Source organism: Caretta caretta, chromosome 6 (genome assembly GCF_965140235.1).
Source record: "Caretta caretta isolate rCarCar2 chromosome 6, rCarCar1.hap1, whole genome shotgun sequence".
Taxonomy (NCBI): Eukaryota; Metazoa; Chordata; order Testudines; family Cheloniidae; genus Caretta; species Caretta caretta.
Window position 1 is genome coordinate 104,094,341 of NC_134211.1, and position 21,892 is coordinate 104,116,232.

General features: G+C 43.5%; 1 protein-coding gene across 1 annotated transcript in view; it reads right to left on the bottom strand.

The window, feature by feature from the left end:
• Positions 1-10,396, bottom strand: part of DICER1 (dicer 1, ribonuclease III) — a 101,269-nt gene extending 90,873 nt beyond the window's left edge. The window contains 1 exon segment of the mRNA XM_048853214.2: positions 10,266-10,396. The gene's annotated coding sequence lies outside the window, so the exon portion shown is untranslated.
• Positions 10,397-21,892: the final 11,496 nt, after the last annotated feature.

Sequence of the window (21,892 nt, forward strand, 5' to 3'; positions counted from 1 at the left end):
ATGACACTTATCTGTGTTGTTCCTTACCAAACGGTCCCCTCTATTGTATTTTTTCCCTCTAAACTCCACCCCCACCAACCACCATATGTTGATTGAAAAAAGAGCCTTTTCTCCTCAATCCATTAAGTTTTATTATGCACACAAACACAGAGACAGCAAAGAAAAGTGATATAACCCGGGGCAAAATGGCTAATAACACTGTGGGAGGAGAAAAAAGAAAAATTTGCTTACAGATGCACTGCAACAACAATCAAAGGTGTGGGAATGGGTGTCTTCTGGTCCTTGTACCCGCCCCTGGTGTTGAGTGCAAGGGATACTTAACCACTTCTCCCCTGCCACATAGGACAGTTGGGCAGGAGGATGTAGAACTGGGTGATGATGGCGACAGGTTCAGCATAGGCTGCAGAGGGACTCTAGTATCCAGCTTCCTTTCTTAAACCTCAACCAGATGCCTCAACATGTCTGATTGCTCCTTCATAATCCACAGCATCTCTTCAAGCATGGCGCACACTTGTTCCCTGCGTGCTTTCCTGTCCTCCATGTCCAGGTTCTCGGACAGTATAATCCTCCATGCTCTGAGCTCCATCTTGTCAGTCTCAGAGGCACACATTAACTCACTGAACATGTCCTCCTGAGTCTTCTTTTTCCACCTTCTAATCTGGGAAAGTCTCTGTCCCGGTGTGGAAGATGCACCGACTGACCAGATTTCAGCTGCAAGGAATGCAAAGCACAAGGGCAGCACTGACAGTGCATACATTGTTTCTGGTGTAAGGTTAACTTTTTTTTAAATAAAAAAACCACCCCTCAATACACTTCACTGCAAGCCACAACATAATCACAACTGCTGGCTATTGCAAGAGTTGGTTTGCTGCTTCAGCCATGGTGAGTAAGGCCACGAGCCATGGGTGAGAGGTCTTATGCTGCTACTTTTGTGAAGACATCCTTGGGATCACAGGTTGGAACTTGAAGAAAGCCCCTGTTCCCCTAGCAATCTGGATGGTGCTTGAGGACCGGCACCAGAGTACCCCCCCCCCCCAGTTTTTTTTTTTTTTTTTTAACACAAAAGCAGCACCAGGTCGGGGGAGGGGGGGGGAGAACAGAAACCCCACCCCCTTTCCTCCAACCCCAATGCTGCTTGCAATATACTTTGATTCCTTCCAACCACAACCACGGCATGTTTGGGAAAGCACGATTGTGTGATCCAGGTTCTCGGACAGCACAATCCTTCATGTGCTGAGCTCCATCTTGTCACTCTCAGAGGCACACATTAACTCACTGAACATGTCCTCTTGAGTCTTCTTTTTACCAAACGGGGGTGGGGGGACGGATTACTTGTTGAATTGTTTGCGGTTTAAGGGCTAGCATTGAAAACTTCCCATTTCCCCTAGGTGACCATATGCGATATTACTCTGGGTACAGAGACCTGGTCCTTATGCTGCAATGCTGTGTGCTGCAATGATGCCGGCAGAGTTCCCAGGGCTGGCCTGTGCCAGCTGACTTAGGCTTGGCCTGTGGGGCTGTTCCATTTCTGTGTACATTTCCAGTCTTGGGCTGGAGCCTGGCCTGGCCTTGCCTTGGGCTGTTTCGTTTCTGGGTAGACTTCCGGGCTTGTGCTGGAACCTGGTCTTTGGGACCCTGCAAGGTGGGAGGGTCCCAGAGCTCAGGCTACAGCCCTAGCCCAGAAGTCTAGACAACAATGGAACAGCCCCACAGCGAAGCCCAAGTCAGTTGGCACAGGGATCTAGTTGCTGTGTAGACATACCCTCAATTACCATTTGTCTAACAAGTTATCTTTGTTATAGTTGAGCAAACTGCACTGTATTTTAATTTTGCAGATACCCATTACACCTACTTTTTTGTTCAGATTAAACCACCAAAAAATTATTGTGTGTAACCCCTAGTTTGATTGGAAATGTGTACTCACAAGAAGTGCCTTCCCCAGCATCACACTCTGCCGCCAACTGGTCCTGTGAAGGGATATACTCCAGAGTTAAAAACAGTCCTTGGCTGTTGGGGAGAATGAATCCTCTGCTTGCCTGCCTCACACTTCTCCTACTACTACTCAACAATGTCCTCCTCGTTGTTGCTCAAAGTCCCCTGGAAGCACTCTCGGGTAGTGGAGGGGTCACCGCTGAGAATCACATGTAGCTCCTCATAAAAGCAGCATGTCTGCAGGGCAGAACCAGAACGACTGTTTGCCTCCTTTGTCTTTTGGTATGCTTGCCGAAGCTCCTTTATTTTCACATGGCACTGCTGCATGTCCCTGGTGTTGCCCTTCTCCCCATGCAATCTTGGCATAGATATCAGCATTTCTTCTTCTGTATCAGCGCTCTGCCTGCACAGACTCTTCTCCCCACACAGCAATAAGATCCTCCACCTCCTGTGTACTCAATGCTGGAGCGCATCTGCAGCCTTGAGTCTCCATGATCAGCTGTGCTGGCGAGCTCTCCATGCTGATCAAACAGGAAATGAAAATTCAAAAGTTCCCAGGGCTTTAACAGGAGCAGCTGTTTCCTGTGTACCTGGCTAGCGTGCAGTAGAGTTGAAAGTGCTCTCCAGAGCAGTCACAGCAGAGCACTGTGGGACACCTCCTGGAGGCCAATTCCTTCGAATTACACAACACAGTGTCTACACTATCCTTATGTCGACTCAACTGATATGCCTCTCTCAGAGGTAGAGTACAGAAGTTGACTTTACAGGCCACTTAGGTTGGCAGAAAGGACTCGGTAGTGTAGACACAGATTTAATGTGGCTTATGTCAACCTAAGTTTGTAGTGTAGACCAGGCCAGAAGCAAGTATATAGCTTAACTCACATGACTAGTGCCATTGACTTCAATGGGACTACTCATATGCTTAAAGATAAGCATGCTATGTGCATCAGGCACTAAACTTGTATTTTTATTAAAAATTTCTTTGTGACATAAAATCTTTGCCATTTCAAAACAAAACTGCTGCAACATTAACAATGAAAAGTTATTTAGACTTTCAGTACACTAACAAAGTTACTGTAAACTTTTTTGTACACAGGCAAAAATTTTCAAACACTGAAGTCTAAAATTAGGTTCTAAAGCCCATACTTAGGCTCCTAAGGCTGACACTGTCAAAAACACCTAAATGACTTTGGAGCGTAAATCCCATTAATTTCAAATGATAAAGCCTGGTAGAGGAGTACAGCCAGGTTGAAGCTGTTCAGCTTTCTTGATTTATGGAAATTCAGTGAATCAGAAGATGGTGCTACTGGTAAATATAGTGCAGGGTATTTGCTAATCAATTTTGTGTTGTTCTCATGGTCAGGATATTAATGAGATCTTAGTCTTTCCATAGATCATCATGTTAAATGAGAAACTTCTTAGAAAAAAAGTAGTATGTAAAATCTAAAATTACACTAACAATTAGGAAACTAGAGAAATAAGTACAAAATGTCCACTTTAACAATTTAAGACTTTGAAGTGGAAAGTAGACACTAGCAACATGTACATTTTAAAATGTTTTTTTTAAATCATGATTTTTATCCACCCTGCTCTGTTCCTACTCCTTTCCAGACTTGCTTTGAATAAGCAAAAGCTTAGATGCGGGAGTTTAGTTTCTTTCCAAATTTAACCTTTGTTATTAGATTTTACAGTAGCTAGCTCTGTGCTTATGAACCTACTGAAATCTTTCATTAGATATCCAAACACACAAGTTTGTTCAATCTAGTTTCTTCTTCCCAGATGTCATATTAGACAGAAAGTCTTCAGAACACTTACTTTGGTCCAAATCATGGCTTTACTTAGCCAATTTTAGTGACATAAGCAGCTCAAGATGACTGCACCAGCGATCCTAATCAAGCATCTCTCGTTAAAAAAAACAAAGTATCTAAATGGAAAGTGAGAGAAAGGGAGGAGTGTGGGATATAGAATTAGCTGAATAAAGGAAAGAGTATTTTATATATCATGGAACATGAAATTATTTAGCACGAGTGAAAGATTTGGATAACAGGCTTTTGACTGTTGCTGAGAAACACACACTAACTTATCTTCTTTCCTGCAGTCTTGTGTTAATGGTCTTGCTCTAATAGCAATAAACGTAGAGTTCCAGAAGCAAGCCCCTTATTGATTATTCAGGGAAAGAAGTGATTGAGTTTAGTAGGAGAAAAGATCAGTGGTGGTGAGCACCAGGGATAGAATGCACTGATCGAAATTTTTAGAAATTATAAATATTCTTGGCAATCAACTTCCATTTTTAAAAAAGTTACAGGCATATTGCTTGAAACCCTGCCAGAAAAGAACACCTGCTCCTCATCCCAGTCACAACATACCGGATAACATTTAGTGTAATTCCTTGTAGGCCCTTATTCACTGAGATAAAGGCAATCAGGCTGTCTGTCTGTAAACAGTATTGCTGAAACCATGACTTTCCTTACTGGAACTCCCCTTCCATTCTGCATATATAAAATGCAGCTCTGAACAGACTGAAGTTTTGCCAGAGCACTCACTATTAACCAAGACACAGGTTTCACGTATCAGGCCCTATACAAGTAAAGCACTAACTATGTTAAGAAAGCACAGAAAAAAATTACTTGTCTCTTCGGACTTGATCACGTCTTTCCAAAACCCATGAAGCTCAAACCTTTTTGGCATTCTCCCAGTTCCTTTCAACCAAGTATTTCAAGGTAAAGTGCAGGCCTAGAGCGCCTATAATCTTAAAAACAAAATACCACACACACACACACAAAAAAACAAAAAACAAAAAACACCCCACCTGCTCCTCCAAAATTGTGTCATCTGTTAAAGCTCAAGCTTTTTCCTCAAAAGATCCCAGTAGGAAAATTCCTGATTAAATGCTCTAGTTACCATTGTTGAAGAGAAATTCCACCATACTGAGCATCTTCTGATGGTTTTTCAACTACTTTCAATTCTAATAAGATCTATTTATCTATTCAAAACATAATCCTAGGATTTAAAATACCCTTGATCCAGCCTTGTGAATTGATTTGATCCAAATTTAAGATATATTAACAGCAAGTCGTAATTTTAACTTTCAAAGGGTGAATTGCCCTTGATGCCTTACTCCTGTGAGGAGTGGATTAGGGGGACCTACATCAACTAAAATTTAAGCGCTTTGAAGGTAGCCTGCAAAGTTCATTGTGCTTTTTTTGCTTCTCTACAATTTATAAAATATGAAAGATGTTTTTGTCTCAGGTTGCCCTATCTGGAAGCCTATGGTGACTGGAGAATGAATGACATTATACAATATGAATTAGGAAAGTGAAAGCTGAGCAACTGAGAAGGGAAGGAATTTTTAGAAAGCCTGTTAAAAATAATTTGGTTTTGTTAACACCTGTTTAGCTCCAATCAATAATGAACATTCTGAAGAAAGGAAGTCCTAGCCAAAAAACTGTACACCCCTGCCACTTCAATTAAGGTGCAAGACAGCTCACAATACACCTGCTCTGAGACAACCAAGAAGTACTCCAGCAACAGTGGCAAGACCAATTTTAGTAATCCAGATACTTCTATTTTTTTTCCTTTTTAGAAAGAACTTTTCAGGCCTTCATAAAGCAGTAAAAATGGTATAAGCCACTTTTTAAAAAAATCCTCTGTAGGGAACCTTCGCATCTCTCTCTTGCATCCATGTGCGCAACTCAGATAGCGCCACTGTTTTTAAGATCCTGGAGATTATCCAGACAACACGGTAGTAGACTGCATAAACAGCAACTAAAAGATAGACTTCTACTTATTGATCAAGGATATTTTCCAAAGACTTTTTCACAAAGATCACATCATTTCTGATTCATATATTAGATTTGTGCCAGACCTATTATTCAAGTTTACTTATTAAAAAGGTAACTCAAATTCAACTACCTGTAAAACACTTTTTTTCTTAATTGTTCTAACAGGGAAAAAAAGAAAATCCATCAACGATACCTAGTGAGGTCAGCTATAGACTCATCAACTTACATCTGTGCAACCTGGCTGGGTGGTGGACCAGCACAATGGATACACAATCTCAAATCAAAACAAAGCTAAAGGGCCTAACCACACTTGTTGCTATCCCCATAAATTAAAAAAACCCACACCAAGCATCCTCTATTAGTGATCATACTTTTAACTACATGTCATACACAAATTTCAAACTAACATTTTTAAGGGCCTGTTGCCTAAGAAAATTCCCAGGTAACATGTTTTACTACTAATTTATATTACATTTATATCTACAGGCATCATCATCTAGACAACATACAATCACAGGAAAAGACAATCCCTGCTCCAAAGAGCTAACAATATAAATCGAAAGGATATACAAAGAAAAGAAGGAAAAACAGGTGCACAGATGCTAAGTAACTTGCCCAAGGTCACACAGCAGTTCAGTAACAGAGCTAGGGATAGTCCCAGGTCAGCAGCCTAGCCACTAAACCATAATGGCTCTGAACTTAGTTTTTAAAATAGCTATCAATTACTAAGGATGTTAACCCTTAAGCAGATGTTATAGTTTTCTCAAAATAAACCCAAGCCCAGAAAGAAAAGAAAAAAAAACACACACCACACGAGAATATGTTATGGTCACATTTTTAACAATGCTCCTCTATCCCTATATTGTGAGGTAACAATTATGAAGCGCAGAGAAGTTAAGTAAATTGGCCAAGGACACACTGAGTCAGTATGAGTTGGAAGAAAGCAACACATAATCTAGTCTTCAGACAACAAGATTGTTGCAGACAACCTAAGAAGAGATATTACTATTTTTCTGCCTCTTTCCTGCCCACTAGCAAAAAGACGAGTTTGTTGTCGCTGCTGTTCCTACGCATAAGCAGGTGCATCAATGAAAGCGATCTTCTTGAGGCTTATGTTACAGCTCCTCCACCCCAAGAGCATCAGCAATATGAAATTTAGCAGCTTACGTCGATCTAACTCGGAAAGCATCTACGCTAAAATGTTGCTCCTGCCAATGTAACTTTCCCACTATGCCAACTTAATAACTCCACCTCTGTGAGAGGTGTAGTGCTTAGGTCATCATAGTTAGGTCGATACAGAATCAGTACAGACACTGCATTGCTTACATCGAATGTTGCAGCCTTTCATAAGCCATTCCACTATGCCCCACACTGACCGTTAAATCAGTGCAAGCACTCCTGGTAAGGATGTGCACTGCCAGAACAAGGAGTGTAGGACTGTAGTGTGGACATGCAAAAACGATTTAATTACTGCAGTGGCTGTATGTCGACATAACTTAAGTGGACATAATTCTGTAGTGTAGACATACCCTTATGAAATCAGATCAATTTCAGTAAGCTGATGCAGTCTGTAGTAAAGAACAAAAGCAGCAAGAGATGATCCTGGGCATACTGCTAACCCTTCAAACCTGAAAATCTGTGACGACTGACCAAACTGTGGAATACCTGAGTTTTCTAGTGTGCTGCTCTTTAAATGATTAATAAAAAACAGTTTTACATTGTGTAAACTAACCATCTTTTAAACAGAAAACTGAAACTAGAAATATCATCATGTGCAACCATAAGGCTCTCCCCACATGGGCCATCAGCACCGTTTGAATACTAGACCTTCAGATTCCCACCACAAACCTCTATTGTTTGAGCTAAAGTAGTAACTCTCCCTCTATGTCAGCATTTCTCATCCAGTTTGTCGTGTCTCCTAGGGTAGTTACAAAGCGTTAGAAATTTTATTACAATCTATACCAAAGAAAATCTCATTTCCCCACTCCCACATATCCTTACCGTTCAAGTGTTCTCTTTCATCCTCTTGAAAAACAAAAATTAAATAGGCTTGTTAAAATTGATGCACTTACATTTTTTACTCTTATTTTATGTAAGAGGATTTTTTTTTATGTAAGAGGATTGTGAATGTTTTTGACTTCAAAAAAGTGGTGGCAATCTGAAAAGGTTGAGCGACTTTGCTCTATATGAGCTAAGCACCAGAAGGAGATGGGACATGCTATCAGTAGGTCACACACTATTTGCTAGATAGCAGCAGAATTTTGGAGATCATAAATCTCTGGTTCTGGGAGTGGAATAAAGGAACCATCATACTAGATCAGACCAGTGGTCCATCTATTCTAGTATTCTGTCACTAACAGTGGCCAGTACCAGATGCTTCAGATGAAGGTACAAAAAGAAAAAGACCAAGAAAACAACCTTGCAATAGATAGTTATTGAGATTAGATTATACATGAGCATTTATATCCCTCCCAAAACTCTTGCCTATACTCTTCATATTTACAATAACTAGTTATCCATATAGCTGTATAATTTTTTTTTTTTTAAATCCTCTTAAGCTCTTGCTCTCAACCATATCATGCAGTTAGATCTACAGGCTAATCGCACGTTGTGTGAAAAAGTATTTCCATCTATCAGTTTTAATTTTCCATCTCTCAGTGTCTCTCAGTACCCTATTGTTCTTATACTAAGAAAAAGAATAGACAAACATTCCTGATTTCGCATGAGAGATAGGAACATTGATCTGATAAACACATAATGAAAGACAGTGTGGATGAATTGGTAAGGCTTGTGTTCTAGCCCCAGCTCTGCCAGAAATGACTGCAAGTTAGCTATCTGTAAAATGGGAAAAATTATATTTTACAGACCTCTTGAGCAGCTTATAAGGCCTGGCTCAATAATAAAGGTTATGAAGCGAGCAGAAATATGGATACAAAAATTTGAACTCTGTGCCTGAAATGCATCGTCACTGGACTTTTTCCTAGGCTACAGAATATTTCAATGAGGAATCTTTCACTAGTGCAATCTAGCAGTTTTGAGCACCATCATCTCTATGAATTAAAAGTGAAGGAATAGGAGAAAAATCACAACTATTTACTGGGTGAGCTGCTTAGGCCTAAATAGGAGCATTTTCATATTTTTATTAAGTACTACAGATTGTGACCCCACAAGCTGTGATCCAGTGTAGAAGGTCCCTCCCTTTAGAAAAGTATTTTAAGATATAATCAATCCCCATATATCAAACCACCAAAAAAGACCAGTTATTAAAAATATGTATGTAACTCTGCTTCTGTACATAACACTTCACAAATATAAAAGACATGTTCATTGTCCCAATGAATTTACAATCTAAAGCAGAAAGACAAGACACCGGACAACAGTTCAAGAGATGGAGGATGAGCATTACTAAACATATACTGACTAGTTGACTAAAGATATAGGTCAAGTTTTTTTCACTTTTGTGGGGTGGGCGGGGGGGAGGGAAAAGATGTGTCTAGATTTGTAAACTAAATGGGCAGAATATCTCTCACCCACTAGTGGAATGCATCCTCACTGGGCTTAAACAGTCAATTGATGTTTAAAAAAAAAATGAACACTCACAACTGATAATATTAAGCGCAAAAGATCTTCTAAGTAAGTTTTTAGTGATCAAAGTTAACCTAATCAATAAGATATTTTCTATCAAAGAATGCCTGTTACCTCTGTAAGAAAACAAATACACAAGTGTCTGAGTTTGTTTCAGGTTATATCAATACATGACCCACTTTTTAAATTTTTTTCTATTGTAGAGCTTTCTATAGCATGTGGCACTAGAATAGCTAAATGCTTTAATGGCACTACTTAGACTTTGTAATATTTTGCATACAAGTTTTGGAGAAGGACCTTTTAATTTTATCACTGTATATTTGCAGAATGCAGGACGCCCCTCGTTTCAACTGGGGGAGATGGCGAAGAAAGAGAGGGATAATAAAAAACCTTAAAATATTACTCCAGGGGAGCTTTAAGTTAGAACTCCTCTCCTCCGCCCGCAACTCATACCCAGAACAAGGGCCCCTTTAGCAGATGGTCCATGAGTAGGCGTGAGGAAGCAGCTCCCGGTTGCCACAGGCCTGTCGTCTGAAGGGGCAGCGGTGTCCGGGACGGGGCCCAGGAGCCTAGCGCACACGCCTCAGCAGGCCCCAAGTGCTGCTGGCCTTGGGGCGAGAGAAGACAAAGCCAGCGAGAAGGACTGGGAGACCCTTCGCCCTGGGCTCCACCGAGCCGGGGCCACAGCGGCAAGGGGAGTGGCGGGGCCCGCGGTAGGCAGAGCCCGGGGGGTGGCTGCGCCGGGGGCCCTGCGCGGCTCCGGCAGGTGGACATGCCTTGCAGCCAGCGGGAGAGAAGGGAGGCTCAGCCGGGCGCCAAGGGCTGGGGAAGGGGGCTGAGCCGCGCACATGCTCGGAGCGAGCGGTGACCACTCGCCCGGCAGAAGCTGCCCATCCCCGGTGTTGGGTCCCCGAGCCCGCCATGAAGCCTTCGGCGAGGGCACATGCCAGAGCCGCCGCCTCCTACCTGCCGGACTGGACCCAGCCCAGAGCTTCCAGACTACAGGCCGCGTCTCATTGTGCTGCTCCCGCCGCCATTTCCCCGCCGCCGCCGCCTCACTCCCCCCAGCTGTCAGGTTCCTCCATTCACCTGGGCCCGGGACAGCCTCCTGCCCTCCCTTCCCCCTGCGAGGCTGGTCCTACGCAAATAGAGCACCGCCCGAGCTCTCCGCCCACAACAATAGGCCCGCCCAACGCAGGCAGCGTACTCGTGCTCTGAGAATTCCATCCCCCATAGCTCACACCCTCCACCTCTCCAGCCCATGAGAGCAGTGAGGCGATTGGACTAAAAATGGGGGTGAGAGGTCAAAGGTTGAGAGGAAGACCAATTAGGTGACAGGAGACAGCAAACGCTTAGGCCGACTGGAGTCTTCCGCGGACTCACGTGTGTTCCTTCTCACACAGTCAATTCCCTGCTGAACTCTGCGTGGCGCGAGATGGCATCACACGCAGATGCCCTCTCCCTGCACGGGGGGTGGGGGGGGTAGAACGCGCAGATGCCTCCTCCATCTCCCTGCATAAGCGGTCGGGGTGCTTACCTCGCATAGCTGCCCCCTCCCACTAGGGTTGCCAAGCTTCCAGGATTGTCCTGGAGTCTTCAAGAATTGAAAGATTAATTTTTAATTAAAGATTAGAATCATAAAATATCAGGGTTAACAGGAACCTCAGGAGGTCATCTAGTCCTACCCACTGCTCAAAGCAGGGCCAGTCCGCAACTAAATCATCCCAGACAGGGCTTTTATTAAGCCTGACCTTAAAAACCTCAAGGAAGGAGATTCCACCGCCTCCTTAGGGAACGCATTCCAGTGCTTCACCACCCTCCTAGTGAAAAAGTTTTTCCTAATATCCAACCTAAAGCTCCCCCACTGCAACTTGAGACCATTACTCCTTGTTCTGTCATCTGGTACCACTGAGAACAGTCTAGATCCATCCTCTAATTTGTCTAGGTCCATCTGTATCCTATCCCTACCTTCCAGCATATTTACCACTCCTCCCAGTTTAGTGTCATCTGCAAACTTGCTCAGGGTGCAATCCATGCCATCCTCCAGATCGTTAATGAAGATATTGAATAAAACCAGCCCCAGGAGCAACCCTTAGGGTACTCCGGTAAGTCCTTTAAGTTACTTTCACCCCTGTATAATGGGGATGCAGAGAGCCACTGAACCAAACTGTAAATCCTGTATGTGGTGGAAACCACTTCAAGCCAGGGGGTGCTGCAGCACCCCCCACACCTCTGGTTCCAGCACTTCTGGTGGGGGAGGTCATCACACTGACACAATTGTGTCCTAGTGCAGGGGTAGTCGATTATTTTTTTTGTCAAGATCTAAATTTCTTGGTCAAAGTCCAGACTCCAGAGAAAATAATAAGAAAGTAAAAAGACTGAGTTCTGTTCAAAAGCATCTCCTGGCCCATAGGCCCCCTATTGATGACCCCTGTCCTAGCGATAGTCCCAGAAAAGATTTACCTGGGCTTGGTCAGCATTTGGATAACAGCAGCCCCTTCCTACGGCCTCCTGTAGTCTTGGTGAGCTGCATGAGTTGCTGCTGTGCAGCAGCATCCAATTGAAGAATCGCAACTTTGGGATGGTCCATTGTATGTGCAACACAGTTGGAGCCTGAAGAGTTGGCCTTCATCACAGCTGTACTCTCACCGCTGGGGGTGGTGAGTGCAGACAAACTGCATGTGTAATGCAGTGCATACATGGGGTCATGTGCTTTTCACCTGTACTGCCATTCCAATAGCAAGCATCATCCTTCAACAGACAGGGTGGAATACTGGAACCCAAAGATTCCATGGCAGTTGGTGGCCCAGTAAATGGAACTAGAGGTAGAAAGAATTTTGGAAGCCTGAGGTTCCATGCCATTACCCCCTTCCCTCCCATACACACACTGGGGCGGATAGGCAGGAAACAGGGTGGATTGTTGGAACCACGATATACTGTGTCAGTTGGGAACAGCTGATAGATCTCACCCCATTACAAGTCCTTCTTTCTGGTCCAATTTCCATCGTAGATGCTAGCAGCAAACTTTTCCTACAAGCCCGGTGTGAGGTATTTTACAGACTTGCCAGCACTTGCATGCACTAAATTTTGTATCTCAGGAACTTTACTAAAGTCAGAAATCTTACAGGTATCACTAACCTCAATCATTCTACTTCTGCCAGCTGATTTGTAAATTTGCACCTTCCCCACATCCTGAGCATTGCCAGAGTTCATTCTTACCTTAACCCTGGGTCCACTGAAATAATTATTCATTCCTTAATTCACTTCTCATCTACCGTAATTCACTTTCAGTGGCATAATGTGCATGCTGCTGTATATTGTGTCCTCTGAATATATCTTTGCAATGTAAAATTCAGGAGGTTCAACAAGCTATAGCCAAAAAATATTATTTTTCTCTCTGCAGGAATGGGGCAATATCAATTGTATTCATTATTAATATTATTAATTTGCATATCTTGGCAATAACAGGATGTCCAGAAGGATATCATGTCACAAATTGGCAAGGTTTACATAAGTTTTGGTCATCAAAAATCTACAACTTAAAGGCCAAATCTTCAACTCAAATATTATTTCGAACTCACATGGATATGAAAGCTGGAAATCCACCAAAGGTACAGATGGATGTCTAAATGCCTTTGAAAGCAAATGCCTTAGAAAACTATTACATGGAATTAATTTGTGACAAATGCTGAGATTCTTCAAAGAGTTCAACAACCCCTTATCTCTAAAAGTTATCCAGAAAAGAAAATGAAAATATTTGAGATATGTAAAGAATGAATCCAGAGCAACTGCCACAGCTGGCATGCCTTTGGGCAGCTGGACAATAATGCAGAAGGCTCTGACCAAAAGAATCCCTCCTTTCAACATACTCAGAGAGGGAAAACATATGGGACTTAACAACACAAAGGACATGCAAAGAGCGGTCTAGGATAGACAGAAATGACTGAGTCTTGTTTGTGCCCGATGTGACATTCAACGACATGGGAAAGATTCAGAATAATTATAATAATTTGTACTGTTGTCACACTCAAAGGTCCCACTTAAGATGAAGGCCACAATCAGGATCAGGCCTATGGTGCTAGGCACTGTGCAAACACACTAGATGATATGTCCCTGCTTCAAAGTGCTTACAATTTGATTTAAGACCAGACACAGCAAGTGAGTGTGACAAACAGGAGGAGAAAGTTGGGGAGGGAAAGAAAGGGAAGGTTACTCACCCTGTGCAGTAACTGAGGTTCTTTGAGATGTGTGCCCCTATGGGTGCTCCACTGTAACTGTAACAACACAGGTATTCTTAAGTTAACAATACATAGAACTTGATGGGTTCAAATTAACAACATACTACAGTAGCATCTATAGGCCACAATCAGGATAGAGGCTTCATTGTGCTACGCACTATCCAAAGAAATAGGAAAAAACGGTTACCTACCTTTCGTAACTGTTGTTCTTCGAGATGTGTTGCTCATCTCAATTCCATTCTACGTGTGTGCACGCCTATGTGCAGAGTTGTCAGAGATTTTTGCCATAGCAGTATCCATTAGGCCAGCTGTGGCACCCTCTAGAGTGCCACGCTCATGCTGAGGTATATCAGGTGCTGACATCCCTATGCCCTTTCAGTTCCTTCTTGCCAACAACTCTGACAGAGGGGCAGGCGGGCGGGTAATGGAATGGACATGAGTAACACATCTCAAAGAACAACAGTTACGAAAGGTAGGTAACCATTTTTTTCTTCGAGTGCTTGCTCATGTCGATTTCATTCTAGGTGACTCACAAGCAGTATCTATGGAGGTGGAGTCAGAGTTCACTGCTTGGCGGCTTGCTGTACTGCTCTATCGAAGCCAGCATCGTCCCGAGCCTGCTGGGGAAGCGCATAGTGGGACGTGAAGGTATGGACCGATGACTAGGTGGCCACCCTACAGATGTGGAACTGGATAGGCACTTGGGCCAAAAAGGCTGCCAAAGGGGCCTGCACCCTGGTAGAGTGGGCGGTGACAATCGCTAGGGGCGGCACCTTTGCTTGATCATAGCAAAAGCGAATACAGGCAGTGATCCAGGAGGAAATCCTCTGAGTGGAAACAGGTTGACCTTTCATCCTGTTGGCCGCAGCAACGAATAATTGCATTGACTTGCAGAATGGCTTGGTCCTTTCAATGTAGAAGGCCAGAGCCCTCCTGACATCCAGGGCATGTAGTCTGTACTCCTCCTTCTCCGACTTTCGCAGCTTTGGAAAGACCAGTAAGTAAATGTCTTGGCTTGAATGAAACTGAGAGACCACCTTAGGAAGGAAGGCCAGGTATGGTCTGAGCTGGACCTTGTCCTTGTAGAAGACCATATAAGGTGAGCGCCCAGATCTCAGATACCCGGTGTGCCAACGTGACCGTGACCAGAAATGCGACCTTCTAGGAGAGGAGAAGGAGAGAGCAGGAATCCAAAGGCTTGAAGAGGGGGCCTGTGAGCCGTGACAGCACCAGATTCAAGTCCCATGGAGGAACAGGATCCCTCATGTGTGAGTAGAGGTGCTCCAGGCCCTTGAGGAATCTGGCTGTGATATCCTGAGAGAAAACCGACCCATCTTCAAGCAGTGGGTGGAAGGCCGAGATGGCCATTACATGGACCTTGATAGATGATAGCGACAAGCCCTGATGCTTGAGATGCAGGAGGTAGTCTAGAATGTTCTGCAATGCGGCTCGCTCGGGACAAACCCCCTTATTTGCCATCCAGCAGGTGAATCGCTTCCATTTGGCCAAGTAGGTGGCCCTGGTGGAGGGCTTTCTACTGCCCAACTAGGGCATTGTGAGGCTTATTTAATATATATAAAGAGCTTTGAGAACCTGATATGAAATGTGCTATAGAGGTGCAAAATATTTCATCACCTGTGTCACATGGGTGAACCCCTGACTGACATTGAGCACACTGTCCCCATTATTAAACACAATAAAATGACTAGGTATTTTTAGTGCATACAAGGGGCATCCTTCTGCTTCTCATGGTTAGAAGAATAATTATATCCTCTGAAAGAAAAGGAGTACTTGTGGCACCTTAGAAACTAACCAATTTATTTGAGCATAAGTTTTCGTGAGCTACAGCTCACATCGGATCCGATGAAGTGAGCTGTAGCTCACGAAAGCTTATGCTCAAATAAAACTGGTTAGTCTCTAAGGTGCCACAAGTACTCCTTTTCTTTTTGCGAATACAGACTAACATGGCTGCTACTCTGAAGTATATCCTCTGACAGAACCTAGGAAAGAAGAACAGCTGTTCGGTACTATGCAGTGGGAGTTGTCACAACGCATGGGTCTATTTCTCCACTTATGGCTGGAGCACTGGCAGAAATTGGCACTCTTAATAATTTCTGAAGTAAAATGTAGCAGAAAAAAAACAGCCCTTAAAAATCCTTTGCAGGCCACCATTAAGAAACAATTTGTTTCTGATTAGGGGAAGTTCAACTAAAGGGCAAGTTGGGAGAATTAGAGTTCTAAACTGAAAGCTTATTCATGGAAAATAAGCACAAGGGACCAGATTCTCAAGGGTATTTAGGCACCTAACGCTCATTGATTTCACTGGGAGTTCAGCACCTAAATAACTTTGAAGGTCTGAGCCAAGGACTCAGAGAAAGAATTGTGGGCAATTACCTTCATTTCCACACCTCTTCTCCCTCCATCAGCCACAGGAACATTTGATGTAATGATTCAGTAAGGATCGCACTTGTGCTGTATTTTATCCTCTTTTATCATTCTGATTGTTTTTTTTGTTTTGCAAACACTGATTATTTTAGGTCATCTGCTTTCGTAAGTAATGTTTATCCCCAGACTGTAAATTCAGATAATTTCTTCACAAATTTCTTGCAAAGATTTTCACACCAGGCTATGTAATGTAGCCTGTGCAATACAGAACGCTAAACAAGTACAGCATGCAGGGCATTTCAACTTCATGGACATCCTGTAACTTGTTTTTGTTATTTATTATTGTTGTTATTATCACTATTATTATTAAAACAGGTTGATTGGATTGAGCAAGAGAAATAGGCATTGCCAACTAATTAAAATCTCTAACAAAAAAATGGTAGGACACTAAATTATGGCTTTTGCCATGTCCTGGCTATTAGAAGTGTTGATGTCTTATTCTGCGTGACAGAGTTTGTAAGGCAAAGAGAAATTTCTTTTTTTCCATTTCAAAATTCATACTGTTTAGTTGTGTTTTGTTTTTATTCTGTCTGGGGAAAAAATATCTCATGTTTGTGCTAGAATACTCAAAATTGCAAATTATTTTACTGAGTCTGTTCCAGTACTTGGCTTTGTTCATGCTATTGAATTTTGAAATCATGCCAGGAGAAAATAGGTCGTGCTTTTTGGCTCTGTGCATCTGCTCAGTGTTCTAAAATGGATCCTGAAGTGATTTCTTACTATACGTCAATGGTGACCTCTATTGTTCTCTGCTGTTGTGACCAGCTACAATGTTGTCTTGTTACTTTACTACACACACTACATACAGTTTCACTGACATGCTTTGAAATAAACTAACAATTATCTGGGAGGGAGTATGGTCCCATGGTTGAACCAAATTACTGGACAGCAGCAGACTTTGATTCTATTCTCAGTTCTGCCATTGGACTTGCTGTGACTCTTTGGTCAAGTCACTAAGATCTGATTTTCAGCTGGACTGCAACCTGGCTACCATTTTCTAATTCATGACTTTGTACTAGCATGTCTGCAGCTGCAATAAATGACAAGCACAAATCCTTACGACTATGTACCGATATTTGCACCTCAAATTTACCATTGATGCAAAAATACAAATACAGGGCAAAATAATACCCAAACAGAGTCCATTCTAAAAACCTAGACTGGGACTTTCAAAGGAGCCTAGGGGAGTTTCAGTTAGATTTGGTCATCTAACTCCTTAAGGCTCCTTTGCAGATCTTATTAGCCCTGGGCTTTTGTGGTCTGTGCCTCATGCTACCCATCTGTAAATGAGGACTAATGCTTCAATGACATGGTGTTCAAACCCCACATGAGTCCGGAACAGTTTAATGGGCTGCTAGCAGCCCAATCACCCCCATGACACCTGGAACCAGGTGCCAGGCTTCAAGGGAGAAGCTAAAAGGTGAGAGCCCAGCTCTATTGGCAGCTAGCAAGGAGGGAGAGCAGACTCTCACTGCAGGAGAGAAGGCTGGCAGGGGCCAGAAATTGAGGAAAATGCTGTCTATAAGAGCATCCCTGAGAGAAGTTAGGCCTGGCCCAGGACAATTGCCTTGTTTAGCTGCCAGTGACCAACTTAGGCTTGCATGCGGTGAGGCAGGGCAGAGGCGTTTGTTTCTTGGTGTGCTGCAGAGCCCTGGAGGGCTGAAGATTCTTCTGAGGACTGAGCGCAGGAAGGGGGAGGAATGTGTTTCTGTGTGTGTATGTTGCACTTTGGGGACCCAGGAAAGGTTTGTGACCTAGCTAGAAGGCTAAGTCACCTCAGCCTGAAAGGTGTTGGAAGCTGGGTAGATCAACAGATGACCAGGAAGGAGGCAGAGCCAGTCATGCCATAGGGGGTATGTCTACAAAGCAGCTGAAAGAGTGCTTCCCAGCATGGGGGACAGACATATATTAGCCCCACTCAACCTAATGTACTAAAAATAGTAGTGTGGCCACAGTGATGATGGGCTGCAGCTCAGGCTAGCTGCCTGACCCCAAGGATCTAGGGGGCATTCAGCTATAGCATCTGAAGTGCTAGTGAAATATGTATATTCCTAATTTCTTTGGCTTTTTTTATACTTCTGTAAAGGTCCCTCGCGCTCCCACTCAGAGGAAGGCCACTCAGGCTGGCCCTGTCTGGCCAGGACCAGAGTCTGCAAGACAGCCGAGAGCCCACAGTAGGGCTGGGTGATTAATAGTCACTATCAGGCTTTAGCCTGGGGTTGGGTAGCCCAAGTAGTCAGCCCTTAAACACAGTCTCTCAGGGCTTGGTTTGGCCTGGGCGGGGCTCACACGGCCAGCGAACAAAACAGTCTACAGGTGAGCTGGGGCCTGTGCTTAAGTAGGCTCAGGGACCAGCAGGCAAAACAGTCTTTCAGGGCTGACTTTGGCCTGGGCAGAGTTCAGGCAGCCAGCAAACAAACAGTCCCTAAGGGTGACTGGTAAGGGAAGCTCCTCTTCAGAGCTATAATCTCTTTGCACAGTGTAGGGGGGTCAGCCACCCTGGGGTGGGTTGGCAGGGGTACACGGGCCCACCCAACTCCACTGCGTCCCAGCCCAGGGCCCTGGCAGGGACAGGATTGGCTGCCTCTGCGTAGGCGGGGATCCAGCTGCAACATGCCGATGGCGCCATACCTGGTTCTGCAGCCGGGCCACTTCCTGCTTCCCCGGGATTTGGTACCTGCGGCCTCCAGGCCTCTTCCAGCTCCTCGGGATATACAGCAGCAGGTACTCCGGGCCAGTCCTCGTCAGCGTCTGGGAATCGGGAACAGCCAGGTGCAGGTTCCTCTCAGGGACATGGGAGAACAGGCAGAGCGTCCTTCTCCTCCACAGGTGCTCCCCCAACTGTGCAGCAGGGCAGGCCTTTTATACTTCCGGCCATGCCCTGGTACTTCTGGTGAGGGGGGGCGGGGCAATCTAGGCTCTGCCCTCCAAGGAGCAAGTAAAGGTCCCTCGCTCTCCCACTCGGAGGGAGGCCACTCAGCCTCACTACAACTTCTTTAAATTATGATCCTGCCTTTCAAAACAGTACACCCTGAATCAACACATCTGCTCCATGTGTCTATTCAGAATCAATACATTTTGTTCTGAGTGACTAAAATAGACTTTTGCTGCTTTTTACACCTGTTAAGCAATGGGTTTGCCCAAGAGAAACAGAGGTTATAACTTGACATTCAGCATCTTTACTTGTGATGATTTCAAAAGGAAAGAGCCCAGCTTGACTTTACAGATCCCTGGTTACGCTCACAGGCTGGCAGTTATAAAACGCATCATTTTGACTCAACAGAGCAAGAAACAAATCTGGAACCCCACGTTGCCATTTTTATCAAAATTGTGTATGTGCTATAAAATGGTATTTGTTGAATGACTCTTGCACCAATGACTTAAACACGAAAAAAAAATCTTATTATTGAATTAATCTGTATCTCTGGTAACCAAAGCGTACGCATTGCTGCTATAGACTTTTCTGTATTTGTTGATCTGAAACTTGCTTGTTCATTTTGTCAGGAAAGAAAACACAACCAATAGCGATCTAGACACTCCTGCTTTTGCATATCAAATGTAATATTTATTTGTGTCATTGACTGTCCTACAGTACAATACTGGCAAAGGAAATGTAAGTACACAATTATTCTTAGGAAGCAATTTTTTCATGAGAGCTGTATAGTTTTTGATGATTAATCAGAGCAATGGTTTTAACCTGAAATGAAAACATCTCTTGAGATAAAGAAACTAGAGCAAAAATGTTTATGCTGACAGCTTTGGGAAGTGACTTGGATCACAACTAATAACAATACAAATCATCACTATGCCCATTCCCCTCCTTGCAAGTCTATAACATTTATTAACGAAGAGATCTGATTTACATGGGAACACTTACAAAAATATGTCAGTTTCAAGGGAAATGCAGTTAACTTTGGTACATGGTATATAAGGGAAAGGTTTTATTCTCCAGTGATTAAAACCAGAAAACTGGTGGCCAGAACTTTGGGGGCCAGATCCTCAACTGATATAAACTGTCAGTCAATGGAGCTCTGGTATTTATGCCATCGGAGGATTGGGCCCTGGGAGTCTACTTCCAGCTCTGTCACTGATTCTTGGTACAACCTTGGGCAAGTAATTTAACCTCTCTTGCCTCATTTTAGCCATCTGTAACACAAGTATAAAAATATATATGTCCTGGAGGTATTAGGGGAATTTTATTATTAACTAGCAATTGTAATACACTTAAGATTCTTAGACCATGAGGGGTATATAAGAATTATTACTCTGCAAAGTGAAAGATTTAGCTGCAATATATAGCGATGGATGACAGACAAATAATGTAGCTAGATTATCATTTTCTTATTAAACGTACACATGGCAAAGTAAATTCCACAAGTCCACAGACGAGCCATAAACATTAATGCAAAGATATTGAATTCAAAGGATTTACAACAGATGGAGCTATATATTTCACTTTGATCAACTTTCACATTGCGTTTAAAGGTAGCATGTATATCGAGGCAGGGAAAAATAATCGGTGGATAACAGCACTACCCACTCACAGATTGCATATAGTCACTAGGAAGGCATTTTAGAAATGATTGTAATAAGCTCTCTTGAAGATTATCTTTGCAAGTTAATACCCGTAGCAATGCTACAGGAAGAAAGGTTTGATAATCTGTAAATTACCTACATACATGTTAATAATATCTAAGGACAGAGGCGTTGGTCAAGTCTGAGACTGTTGCAAATGTACAAGCAATTACATGTGGCATTACTTTCAGCTCCTAGTAGTCCAAGTCCACCCACTCATACATTCACAGTGCTCAAATCCTGCACTTCATACTCACACGACTCCTAAGGCCTGTAGAACTTTGGACCTACATGTTTGGGCCTCAATTCCACAGTTAGATTCACCTGATGTCAGGACCCTGCCAAGCCTGCTAAGTACTTAGGCAGTATCCTTATCCACTGCACCACAACAGTGTACTGAAATGCTACCTCAGCCTTAGTGCTAAAGGCCTACAGACCCACAGCAGCCATACCGCAGGCCCCTCATTGGATGGGCTGGCAGCACGCTCATTAGGTACCAGGACTATTTAAAGACCCCAACAGGAAGAGGATGGAAGCTATCTGAGCAACAGACCATTGCCTGCTGGTTGCTGCCTAGATCGCCTTGCCTGACCCTGCCTTGCCAAACCTCACCTCCCCAACCAGCTGATCTAGCCCCTTGGATTGGATCTTCTGGGTACAGACTCTTGTGAGAATGCCAACCATTGCCCCAGACTGCCTCTAATACCGATTGACCTACTGGCAACCTGACCACCCCCACACACTTGACTGGTGCTTTGGACTGACCCTAGTCCACCTTGGCCACCAGGCATTACACCTGAACAGTCCTAAATGCAGGATCAGGGCCACATATTGCAATAAATGTTGCAATTTTTTTTTTTGTTCCTAACTCTATCCTCATCTACTGTACTATTAAAAACCACAGGCTGAGTTCCATTGCTGCCAGCATTATATCATATCTAGGGACCAGATCCTGCACTGTTGAAGTCAGTGGAAGTTTTGCACTTACACCACTGGAAGCAGGATTGAGCCAGTATTAGTGACGGATCCCTAGAGATACTTACTACCTGCAGGATTTAGGTGGAAAAGGATGGTCCAATGGTTAAGTACTTTCCTACCTCAGCGGGGTATTGTGGAGGATAACTACATTAAAGAGTGTGAGTTGTGCAGATTCTGCTGTAAGGGGGCGCCATTTAAAAGTACCCAAGATAGAGCAGAAAGTTTAATGGGCTGATTCCATCTATCACACATTTATTGAAAGATAACCCACAGTTCTCTCTTCCCTATCACCTTCCTTTGTTTATGTGCATGTCTAAGTTTGTCCATTTTAGATTGTAAACTCTTGGGGACAGAGAT